We start from the raw sequence: 12,665 nt of genomic DNA, 5'->3' as shown, positions 1-12,665 counted from the left end.
GCGAGATTCGGCGGGGGTGTGTGGGGTGTGTGTGTGTGCGTGTGGAGTGAGGAGTTGTGGGATGTGTATAGGGTGGAGGGAGCATGGGGGGGAACCTGAGTGAAGGTGGCCCAGTGCATGGATTTGGGGTATGAATTTGCAAGGTATGTGTGGCATTTGGGATCGTCGGGACGCGTGTGCGGGGTTGGGGAGGTTGTTTGGGGGATTCCGCTGTATGTTCCAGCTGTGGGGCAGCCTACGTGGGTGGGGTGGGAGCTGCGGGGGACGGGGCGTGGGCGGTGCTACAGGGCCGGGCGGCAGGCGCGGGGCGGGGCCTGAGCTGGACGGAGGGCGGGGCCGGCGGGCGCGCGCACGCAGCCGGCGCGCCCCCTCCCGGCCGCCATGTTGGCTGGTGTGTGGGTGTCAAACGGGGCTAGACGCGGTGGTGGTGGCGCCGGCGGCGGCGGCGGCGGCAGCTCTCCGGGCTCCGGTCGCTCCCGCCTCCCCAGCGCTGCTGGCGGCCGTAGCCGCGCACCCGGGCCGGTCCGAAGGAGCGAAGGTGAGCCGGGTTCGGGGACCCTCCCCCTTCCTTAGGGAGCGGACGCCCCCAGAACACAGGCTCCCCGGGAGTCAGCCCCCCAAGCATGCATCCCTGCAGCCCCAGCTGGGTCTGTCCCTCTGGCGGAACCCCCTTCGTTCCAACCAGACCCCGCCCCACAGGCTCGAGCATGGCCCCCTCCCAATGTCTTTCCCTCCTTCCGCTGCAAGGACCCCTCCTGCCCCCGACACACACACGCACACCTTTCCTGTCTGAGAGCTTTTCATTTTCTGGCCCGGGAGTGTGGCGCTCCCCCGACTCTTGCTTCAGGTCCGGGAGCCCCCCTGGCCCTCACCTCTCAGCCTGGACTAACCCCGCCCGTTCTCCCCGTAGCACTTTCCGCCGCTCCCGGGCCAGGCGTCCCTTTTCGCCGGAGCCGAGCCCGATCTCCCCTCGCCCCCGTGCAGAGCCCGGACCCCATCCCTCCGGGAATCGGGGCAGGGACCTCTGTGTTCAGGATCCCTGCCCGACCCCGCTCTTCTTCGGGCTGGAGCGGGGCCCCCTTCCCCTCCCGAGGGACCAGGCTCCCTCCCCACCCCCACCCCCACTGCACAGCGGGGACGGGGGCGGCCGAGCCGGCTCCTGCTGCCTTTTGTTCCGCGTGGGATTGCAGAGAACCCTCCCGGCAGTCCTGCTCGGCTAATCCGGGTGGGTGAATGGGTCCGTGGGGCTCGACTCTTCCAGGCCGTCCGCGTGGGAAGAGACCCTTCCTTTCTTTCCCAGTGGGGCGGCTCCCCGGGAGCCGAGCGCGCTGGGAGAGGCTGGCCCTTCCTAGAGGAGTCTTTGCCAACAGGTTTTTGTTTGCGCCCTGGAGTTGGCCAAGTGGCTTTGCGGAAGGGGCTGTTTGCTCTCCCCAGAAGCCCCAGCACGGGCCGTGAAAGGCCACTCCTCAACGTAGGGGCTCACTGTGGGACCCCTTCACAGCTTTGCTGCCCTGGGAATGCTTCTGGTCCGTGCTTGAAGACAGATGAGGCTTAACCATCTTTGGGGTTGAGATGGGGAAAACTGAGGCCCAGAGGTGCAAGTGATTTGCTCAGGGCCACATAGCGATTCCAGAACTGTAGGCTCCCTCCTCCAGGGCGCTCTCCATGCTCTCCAGGACATTTTGGGCTTTTTTTTTTTTTCTTTTCTTAAGAGAGAGATGTTCAGGATTATCTTCCTCTTTTATTTTAAAGGGTGAGTTTTAATGTCCATGCCCCTCTCTCCCCCTCCTACCTTCCAAATTCTCTGTGCATCTTGTCACTCTAGATACCAGATGATAGGCGCTGGCAAAACCGTGTTCTGAATCCTGCACAGCAGGGTTTGAGTTTGCACCGATAATTAAGTTTTCACCTGCATTTAAACCTCCCAAGGGACTACAGCTTATTTCTGAATAGCGCTTGTTCCAGTGTTTGTGTTTGGAACAAGTGATCCTGTTGGAGAAACCACCAAGATCTCATCTTTCATTTATCTGTATTTATTTTTACATCGTAAAAGCTTATTTGTTTCTTTAGTTTTAATATTGGGCTAGTCTTCCTTACCAGTCTCACTGAGCTGTTCTTTTGTAAGCATTGACTGAGACTCTGGCTATCACAGAGTCTGGTAAAGTGCAGGTTACTGGAAGGCATGACTCAGGACTGCATCCGGCAGGCCCCTGGACCAGGAGCAAGTCTGGATTGTCCTGCGGGATGCGCGGATCTCTTCTGGGCCGACACAGGCTATTTACCCTCCTGAACCCTGAGCTTGGCGGGTAAGGGAGCTCTGTGGAGATCTCTCTCCCAGCACAGTGTGCTGTGCCAAGTACCTGCATGAGGTGTGAAGAAATGTAAAACTTTCAAGTCATGATACCTGCCTAGCTAGCATGGTGTATGCAGTCTTGAAAAATGACCTGTCCTTGGTAGACGTTCTCTGTAGAAGCACAGTTGCCACTTGATGTTTTCTACATTATAATAAGGGATGGATTTCCTGAGAGTTAGGATCCTGGTGAGTCCTGCAAAAGTAGTTGAAAAGTTTGGGGGCTCCGCTTAGTTTTAATGACTTGGCTGTTCCTGAACTTAAAGGGTGAGTGGTGGCAGCTTCTGCTGGGGTGGCTGCTGCTGCTCTTCCTCCTCCTCCTCCTCCCTTACTCCCTCCTTTCTCTTCTCCATTTCATCGGAGGAGTGGCAACTTTCAGTTCTTTGTGGACTAAAGCGCTAGGAGATTTTCATGGGTGGGATTGTTGTTATATTCTTGGGAAGCACATTCAAGTCTTCAAAGCTTTTTGGCAGTTGTTCTCATTGTCCCCCAGACCCTTCAATTGGATTGGTGGGGCATGGGTGACCGTGGCAGTTGTCATTTTATGGCCTGAGGACCTGATGGCTCTGAGCCTTGGAGAACTCAGAGGGCTTGGATTGGGGGTATTTGAGGTTAGAGAGTATAAAGAATTGTCTAGTCCCACTCCTTGTTTTCTGCTGAACTTTCATCTCCTGTCTTAAGTTTAAACAAACTTCTGTCAAGCCTTTGCCAGCCAGCTCCATCAGCATTTGGGCCCCGCTGACTCTCCTCTCTAAGCCCTCACCACCCTAGACAGTCTGTTGGAGCACTTATCACATTACCTGTGTATGTGGGGCTCTTGTGACACAGTGATTGCCCCGTCTTTCTTTGCCTCTCCAGCATGCAGCTCAGTCTCTGACATGTGCATGGTAGGTGTTCATTAAAGGTCTGGGGTGTGAATAAGTTGTCCTGGGGGCAGCGGAACAACCTTTCATTGGTCTTACTATGGGCTCCCCTGTTCTGTCTTGTTCTTGCAAAAAGCACTGCTGTTTGTCCAGCAGTCACATGTCAGTCAGATGGGTATTATCTTCAGTCTGCAGATGAGGAAAGTGAGACCCAGGGGCTGCAGTCATGTGCTCAAGGCCACTCACCCAGTAAGTGATGGAGCTGGGATTTGAATAGGTATGCTGGATTCCAAAATATTATTATACCAGATATCTCATTTGAAAAACCCATTCTCACAGGAATGAAGGGACTTGCTTAAACCCCTACTGCAAATTGGCAGTAAACTGAGGACTGCGAAATGATGTAATTAACATTGGTGAGGGTGAGCCCTGGCTGGTGTGGCTCAGTTGGTGGAGCACCTGGCCTGTAAACCAAAAGGTCATGGTTTCGATTCCGCGTCAGGTGAATGCCTAGGTTGTGGCTTCAGTCCCCTGTTGGGCTGTGTGCAGGAGGCAACTGATTGATGTTTCTCTCTCACATTGATGTTTTTCTCCCTCCCTTTCTCTAAAAAATAAATGAATATATATATATATAACAGGAAAAGGCATTTGCATCCCATACCCCAAATAAATATTTATTAATGTTTTAAAAATTATTTTATTTATGTATTTTTAGAGAGGGGGAAAGGGACCTGGTCCACAACCTGGGCATGTGCCCTGACTAGGAATCAAACCAGCAACTTTTTTTGGTTCGCTGGCCACTGCTCAATCTACTGAGCCACAACACAAGCCAGGGCCCAAATAAATACTTAAAAAAAAAAAAAAAAAAAAAAAGATGGTGAGGGCGGGAGAAAGCACACTGTTGAAGCGACTGTTCACATCCATCTGTTGAGTTTTTGAAAATTGACAAGCTTTCTGATAAGTTAGTCAGTGGAATTTTCTTTGATCTTAATTAGCTCGTTCAAGGTATCTAAAAATAGACACTTAGAAAACAAAACCAGCGCAGTAAATGTAGTTGTGGTTGAGTGAGTGTATTCAGTGGCGTCCATCTGTGGGTTTGTTCGACCATACCCATTTTTCAGTCAGGCAGTTAAGTTTTGATACCTCGAAATGCAAAGCTGTTATAGCAGCCTTTTAATTTGTTTCACATAAAATTTTACAGGGACTACCACCCATTTGTGAATGGAAAACCTGAGGTCCAGAAGAGAGGTTAGGTAACTGCCCCCCCCATCCCTGTCATCAATATTTATTGAGCATTTATGGTGTACTAGGCACACTAGAACACATAAAAAACATTGTCTTGAGGCACTTACATGCTAAAAGAAAAAAAAATACACCTTTTAAAATGGTGTTTCTGTTTGTTGTTTTTACAGGGTACTGAGGAAGTAGTCTGTAGGGTGAGCTTTGCTACAACTTAGCCCCGTTATTTAAGGAAGAGGAAGAGGAAGGATTTAAAGGCAGACAATGACACACCATTCAGGACAGGTAGCGTTGACAGGGAGGAACAGTCTTATCAGCTAAGGAGAGATTTGCTGCAGTCAGCAGGACGAGGGGGAGAGTTTGTGGGGTGCAAGCAAAGGAAGCAGGGCCTCTGGAGACATTTAGTGGAGCCAGAAAGATCCTATGGTTTTTTTCCCCAAGTACATGGCCACCAAGTAGGAATGGTTGGTGACAAGACTGAAGGCTAAAAAAAGGTAATCTTGTACACCTGACCAATAGAAGAAAGGCTCAAAGCTAAAGACAGGCTATCAGAGTATCAAGAAATTCTTAATAACAAAAATTACTTGGAAGCACAAAACTTAAAAAGTTAATGCTACCCCATGCCATGATGGGCCTAGAATATTGTGGTGTCCAAAATTATAAAATGCCATATACAATTTTAAATGGAACACATTACTTTTTTAAAATCAGTCCCCCTACCTCTGAAAAAATAAATAGCAACCCAACACCTTTCTGTCCCGAGGGTTGGGGAAGAGGACTATGGGATGCGGTTGGAAACAATAGTAGCTATATTAGTTGTATTTTGTCATGACAAACTTTGAATTTAAACTTGGTAAAAACCCCATTATCTGCCAAGAGGGAATAAGGAATAAATTTCCAAAACTGTACAATTTCCTTTAGAGAAGTTTCAGAACCAGAAGACTAATTTGCATGAGAAGCTGTAGAGTAGTTGTTGAAAAGTTCATTCATAAAACTTATTCCACTTACATGGGCTTATACAGGTGCTCTTAACCATTATGCTTAGATTGTTCATGAAAATTTCATAAGACATTAAAGCTAGCCACCATCTCAGTTATTTCCCCGTTAACTTTTTAATATTTTATTTATTTAGTTTTAGAGAGGACAGGCGGTAGAGAAAGAGGGAGAGAAACATTGATCAGCTGTCTCTCACAAGGCCCCATCCAGGCGTGTGCCCCAACCAGGAATCAAACCAGTGACCCCTGGTTCGCAGGCCGGGGCTCAGTTCACTGAGCCACACCAGTCAGCGCCCTGTTAACTTTTTAAAAAAAGATTTTATTTATTTTTAGAGAGGGGAAGGGAGGGAGAAAGAGAGGGAGAGAAACATTGATATGAGAGGGAAACATCTATTGGCTACGTCTTGTATGTACCCAGTCAGGAACTGAACCTACAACCCAGGCGTGTGCCCGACCAGGAATCAGACTGGTGACCTTTCACCTGGTGGAACGACACCCAGCCAACTGAGCCACACCAGTCAGGGCTCCCTGTTAGCTATTTTTATAGCACATGCATGTTAGGCAAGTATTAAAAAAAAAAAAAATCATAAAAACAAAACAAAAAACCCTACAAAAAGTTAAACACATGAGTTTTTTTGTCGTTTTACTGCTGGGCTTGATATGCATGAGGTAATGGAGGTCAAGCAGTTCGTTCTACTGCGTGTTGTACGTTTGTTCTTGGGCTGCCTAAAACACTTACATACAAATAAAATGAGTGTAGCAGAAATAGAGCAGGCAGCAGGCAGCTTTACGAATAACGGAATGTGAACTGTTCTGCCCTTGTCCAGGGCAAGTTGGTCACAACTAAGAGAGCACCTGTGCAGCTGTAGGCAACGGTGTGCGTTGAGACTGAGGACTCCCAGGCGCGCATGTGGTTCAGCGTGCCCTGGCCCTTGCAGCCTGGGCTGTCTGCTTCTGCCACAGCCTCTGAGTGCCCTAGGGGTGGGGGGATTTTTGAGAACTGGCACAGCCAGGGGTCTGTGTGATTCCCCGACCTGGTTTCCTCCTGTTCCACCAGCTCCTGTAGAAAGCCCCCCAGTATAATGGGTACTCATTTAAATTGTAGGATAAACTTGTGATCTGAAAATCACCATCACCTTTATTTAGCAGGCTGGGAATTGTGAATGAGGAGATTTCTGTCTTTCTCTTAATCTTATGGTCTGTGAAAATTACTGCATGTCAAGAATTTAATGGACAGCTTGGAACTGCTAGATGGTAGATTTAGGGTTTGATTAAAAAAAAAAAAAAAAAAGACGTGCTTCCTGCGAACCATGCTGTTAAAAGGTTCTCTGTATATGCCCGTTGGACTTTTCCTGGTGACGCATTCTCGCCGGAGCCAGGTTCTGGACCCTGCTTTGTGCCTGGACACAGAGTGTCGTCCTCTCGGTCCTGGGCTTGGCAGTGTCTAGGCTGCACTTTCAGGCCCTCCGGAGACAGAACGGGTACTTTAATTCTCCTTCTGTTCAAAGTAGTGCTGGGAATTGGGTGCATACAGGGCTGTGAATGAAGGGACCCCCCATCTTCTCTTCAGGGCAACCTGGCTGATGAATGGAGCAGGCAGAAGCAGGCTCATCCCGAGGGATGGCTGATTATCGAGGGATGATGGGTGATGTGGATTTAAAAGCATCCATAACTAATCACTTCTAAGTACAGCATTCTTCCCTCCTCTCACTCCCAGCCCTCTTAAGGTAATGTCCTCCTTGCATCCTGGGGGCTCCGTCCCTGAGAGCACCAAGCGGTACAGACAACTTGGCTACAAAGGCCATGCGACAAATAGCTTTGGAATCTGATTGGGTACATACTGGCTGCGGGCTTTGGCCATTTTAGTCACTGAGCTTCAGTTTCCTTATCTCTAAAGTGGGGCTAATAATAACCACTTGGCAGCCGAGTAGTGGTTCTCAGACTCCAGTGCGCATCGGAATTACCAAGAGCCTGTTAGATGCTGCTGGGCTCCACCCGAGAGCTTCTGATTCAGTAGGTCCGGGTGAGGCCTGAGAGTGTGCGTTTGCAACCAGGTGTCTGGTGTTACGGATGCTGCTGGTCTGGGGACCAGATTTGGGAACTCTGGCCCAGAGGACTGAAGGAGAAGGCGTGAGAGGGGTCAGCCCTGGCTGGCTTGCAGGGGAAACCCAAAAACAGTTCCTTCTGCCTCTGCCAGTCCTCTGGTTTCGCACAGAAGATGGTGCTGTGGCACTTAGGGATCTGGTTCTCAAAAAGGTGCTTTCACTTTATTCTGATGTGATTGTAATTTGGACTGTGGTCACAGGCATTATCACTGTGGGTTAATTGGGATGTTTTCTGTAGTGAAAGGAATGCAAGATGTCAGTGCCCATCAAAGAGGCAGTGAATTTAAGGTTGTTCGAAAAGCCAGTTCATTCCCACACATTAGGCAAGACCTTCTCTGTGGAGGCTTCTAGATAAGCAGCTGGGAAAGGCCGGGGGAGTGGTGCTGGGTGCCGGGCAGACTCCCATGGGGTCGGTAGGGATGGCCGCTGGCGTTAATGGAAGGCACTCCTTCCCCCTCCAACAATTCAGACTGATTTAATATTCTTTGGTGTTTGGAGTTTGGAGAAAAACATTGTTTTCCTCCACTGGCGATTGTCCGTGGAAACCAGACGTGGGCGTGTGGTTTGAGACCGTCTCCTGTGTGTTAGGCCGTCTGTACTTGGTGTATGCACGGTTTTTAATTTAGATCTCATCGTTATCCTGAAAAGCCTGTCACCGTTTCCCTCTCTGCACGCGCAGAAACGGAGACTCCGCGGGGTCAGCAGCCTGGCCCAGGCTACTGTCAGTAAGGATCCCTGCTGTGTCACATTCAGAACCCTGTTACCTCCGCTGCCTCACTCTCGAGACATTCCAGGTGCTTGCACTGCCTCGCCGCACCTCACAGCAGCCTGGGAAGTGGGCGTCTCACAGGGGCGCGGGGCGGGCAGGCTCGCTCGCCTGCGTCCGCCCGGCGCTCAGTCCCACGCTTGTCTGATTTTGGAGCCTCGTGAAGCTGTTCCTGTGACAGCGCCTCCCTTTCCCACCCAGGGCCGCAGAATTCTGAGGTCTGCAGCTGCCTGGGTGAGTCTGGCCAGGACCTGGGGGACCCACTTGGCTTGCCTGGGAGGAAGTTTCTGTGGGCGTATAAGGGTTTTGGTGTTTGTAAAGCTGTGTGAAAATAATTGTCCAAATTGCTCTTTGAGGGAAGGGACCATTTCCTCTTACTCTGTAATTCTGAAGCATTGCACGTTTGTTCTTTAAACATGACACGTGGAAATTAAGGTCTAAAAAGCCTCTGGTAATGCTGTTGTTAAAACGTGATCAGATTCATACAGAATCTCTTGATAGTCTTAAACAGTTGCATGTAAATAGAAACAGAGCATCTCCTTCCTCAGCAGGCAGTCCAGCCATGGCTCTAGTAACTGGGTCATTTTCTGGTCTTACAGTGTGGGGAGGCTGGGGTGTGATCACTTTCCCAGGGTTTGGAAACTGCCTGCAGCTCCCAAGCCAAGGGATGGTAAACAGCTATGTGTCAGTACCTGCCCTACACTCAGGAGGCCCTGGAGGTTTGGACTTGAATGTGGTGTTTCGTAAACTCTTCAAGGCTCTGAAGTGAATAAATCATGAGAGCTAAAGTTACCGTTCAAAGTCTGTACCCCCTCACAGTCCTAGCAATAAAGGAGTCCTGGCCAGGTAGAAAGTCACATTTCTATGTGAAAGCAAGTCCTCCCTGAGTGCCTGTTTGATACCCAGAGTTGTCCTGGGTATAATAACTAGACTTTGGACCCAAACATATTGGAAACAGGAGCAGAGAAATAATTTTTATGCTACTTTATGGGAAGTGGTCTGGTTGATACAGAATCACGAGCATTGAATCAAAGGCAATTTCATGGCAGCTGGGCAGAATATTTGAGATCGGTGTCAGTCTGGAAAACACGCAACTCAGGATGGGTGTCAGCGAAATGCTGTGTTTCTTGCCACCAAGAACTTAGTCTAATTGAGAAGACAAAGGTAACAGGGAGAAGATAGGATCTGAGCTGGCCCTCAAAGGACAGGGAATAGTTTCAGGAGTGGAAGCAGATGGGAAGGCATTTCAGCCGGAGGGAACAGCAGGGGGCCAGGCTTGGGGTGTGTTTGGGCTGGTGCCTGCGTGCCGGTGGGGTGTGTGCCCAGTGCAGGCTTCAGAAGCGGCGCTGCCCGGTGGGTGTCTGTTGGGAGCAGATGAAGATGGAGGAGGTGGCAGAGGCCTTGGGACTTGGTGGTGCTGGGGAGGGGCCCTCTGGCAAGGGCCTTACAAGTGGCATCATTTCTGTGGGCGGGGGCTGGCCAGGCTGGCTTCCTGGGACTGAACAGGTTGCAGTTTTGGAGCTGGCACAAGGGTGTGTGTCAGAGAGAAGGGAAGCCGTGGGGGCTGTTCTGTTTCTGGGGAGGTCAGTGGGGAAGTGTGGATATGGCTCTCTGTGAGCCTGCAGTTCTTACCCTTGGGTGTACCTGCAAATCACATGGCCTGGAAAGCTTTCTCAGATGCCTATTACAGGCCCCATTCCAGACCGTGGAGGTGGGGACCAGTAGTACTTTACGAAGTTATCCGGATGATTCTAACGGCTCCTGTGGGCTGAAGAGCTGAACTGTACACTCAGGGGAGCCTCTGGGAGTGCCATGCGTTAAAGGGGGGAGAAAACTGGAGCAGAGAGAGCAGGAAGCCTTGCAGTCAGGATGCATGGGTGCGGGCCCCTGAGAACTGCGGAGGGCTGGCTGGAGAAGAGAGGGGGCGGCAGAGGGGGCGAGGTCAGACGTAGGCCTGGGCTGAAGTTTGCCTCAGCCGAGGAAACTGGTGAGGACCAGAGAAGAGACTGTGACCCACCTGTTTGGTAATTAATCCTGCCTGAGCAGAGCTCAGCAAGTTCTTATCTACACCTTCAAGCCTGCAGGCAGGTTCCGTCCTATACTCCTAACTGTGAGGACTGCAGCAGACACTACTTGTAAAATTTAAAACTACATTTCTTTAAAGTAATTATTTTAAAATAGTTGTTATTTAGAGTTCTTAATTCAGGTAGATTTACTTTATTAAAGATTAGAAGTGAGGCTTACCTGGTGCATTTAATAAATATCACAACACAATAATTTCTAGTGGTACAGAAAAATTAGTGTATAGGCCAGTTTCTTTAGTCTTTTTTTAATGTCTGTTGAGCACACAGTATTATTATATGCTTATAATCTGGGTGGTAAGTTCTGGCCCTCAAGTAGCTTATGGTCTGCAGAAAGTGGCTCCTGATGTGGGGACAAGTCATGCCCATCCCTGGAGAGGGAACTTCAGATGGTGGTGCCCGGCACTGAGGAGGACCCTGGGTGTTGCAGAAGACCTCGGAGGGCATGATCTGTAAGCAGAGTCTTGAAGGAAGAGTGGGAGTCTTGGGGAACAGCCGGGAGGACTGCCAGCTGCGGGGACCAGCTGTGTCAGGGCCTGAGGGCGAAGCCAGGCTTGGGCTGAGCAGGCAGGAGGGGCTGGTGGCTACACCACAGGCGACCGGGCAGGACAGGTGGAGAACTTAGTGAGATCTGGGCTGGGCTGTGGTTTTTACACAGTCTTGGTAGCAAGTGTGCAGTGCCCTGGGTCCTCCACTCGACCTCTGATCAGAGGAGCTCTGCTCTGGTCTGAATGCAGGGAACTAAAAAGAGCTTATTTGGAAAGTGCTTCTCTGCTGTTTAAAAAAAAATCAAAGTGATCTCATTGCAGGGGATGCTGGGGAGCCAGTCTGAGCAGGAGAGTGCCTGGTGCGTGACTGGGAGGGAGGGACTGGCACGTCCTCGGGGACCTGAGGACGCTCTCACTTCTGGCTGTCTGCAGAAGGTGGAGTTGAAAAGGACTCTGTTCCATCCTGTGCTCCAAGCCAGTTTCTCAGGTCCCAGGGTGATGTCTGGGCAGTGTGCTGCTGCTGTGGTTCACAGGTCCCTTGGGAATAGAACTCCTTACAGCCAAGCATTTCTGTTTCCCAGAAGTCCCTGGAGAATTTTATGACCGGTTTGCAAAGGACCCCATGGTTAACCTGGAGTACGTGTCAGAGAGTGTGCAGCAGGCTCGGTGCCCAGGGAGGCCAGTCCTCAGGTCTCCTCTGTGTGGGCCAGACACAAGTGGGCCACGTCTGATGCCACCCTCAGAGGCATTTAAACATTAACATTGCTTGCTGTGTTCGTTCCCTGTGGCTGCTGCACCAGGTGACCACACACACAGCTTACAGCAACGCAGGCTAGACGTGCTGCACTGGTTTTCGGGCGCCAAAATCGTGGTGAAGCCAGGGCTGCATTTCCTTTGGGGGAGGATCTGTTTCCTCCTCTTTTCCAGCTTCCATTGATTTGTGGTCCCAAGGCCATCTTCAAAGCCAGCTAGTCCTATCCTCCCATTGCCTCACTCAGACACTGCCTTCTCTGCCTCCCATTCCACACTTAAGGACCCTTGTGATTACCTTGAGCCCACTGGAGAATCTAGGATCCCCTCCCTATTTTAAGGTCAGCTGATTAGAAACCTTAATTCCATCGGCTACCTTAATTCTTCCTTGCCATGTAACCAGGGCGGTGTGGACAGACATCTTTGGGAGGCCATTATTCTGTCTTCCATGTTGCCAGCGTGAAGATTAGGAGATCTTACGTAGCATAGACATGCAGCTTCATTGACAAATCAGAACACTTGGCAGCTGGGGGCCTGCGCTGCTGCCTGGCAACGCTGGGTCAGTGCCAGTGTGGGCACTGCCTGGATGGGGTTGCGTCTACCAGTTCTTCAGAGCCACCACCTCTCCCGCGGTGCCCACTCACTTTCCTTCGTTGTCTGAACCCTGCTCTGGGGACCCAGGACCTCACACAGAGACCAGTCATGGCAGAAACCAGCATTCGGGTTGCTGGAGCTCGCTTACCAGCCTGGTCGCTTACCACCTCCTTGCCTCGGGCCCCTCCCTGTCCCCAGGCCCTTGTCCCAAACCCTCCTCTGCCTGGCACACACCCGTCCCTACTCTCCATGCCCCCCTCTCCCTGACCCAGGGCTCTACATTCTGGAGCACCCCTGATGCTATTTTAGATGGTATTTGTACCATAATTCCATGTTCCCGTCCCTCCTCTTCTGGCACCCAACACTAATGCATTGGCCAAAAAGTCTGTAGTTCTTTCCGTAAAATAAAAGATACGTTAATTTTCACAATAACT

At 50.7% G+C, this 12,665-nt stretch overlaps 1 protein-coding gene across 1 annotated transcript in view; it reads left to right on the top strand.

Moving 5' to 3' along the window:
• The first annotated feature begins 475 nt into the window (after positions 1-475).
• EPN2 (epsin 2) overlaps positions 476-12,665 on the top strand; it is an 80,425-nt gene continuing 68,235 nt past the window's right edge. Inside the window, exon 1 of the mRNA XM_090291291.1 lies at positions 476-538. The gene's annotated coding sequence lies outside the window, so the exon portion shown is untranslated. The remainder of the gene's footprint in view (positions 539-12,665) is intronic.

Source organism: Furipterus horrens, unplaced genomic scaffold, assembly GCF_987537825.1.
Source record: "Furipterus horrens unplaced genomic scaffold, mFurHor1.1.pri manual_scaffold_11, whole genome shotgun sequence".
NCBI lineage: Eukaryota > Metazoa > Chordata > Mammalia > Chiroptera > Furipteridae > Furipterus > Furipterus horrens.
This window is presented reverse-complemented; position numbering and strand designations above follow the sequence as displayed.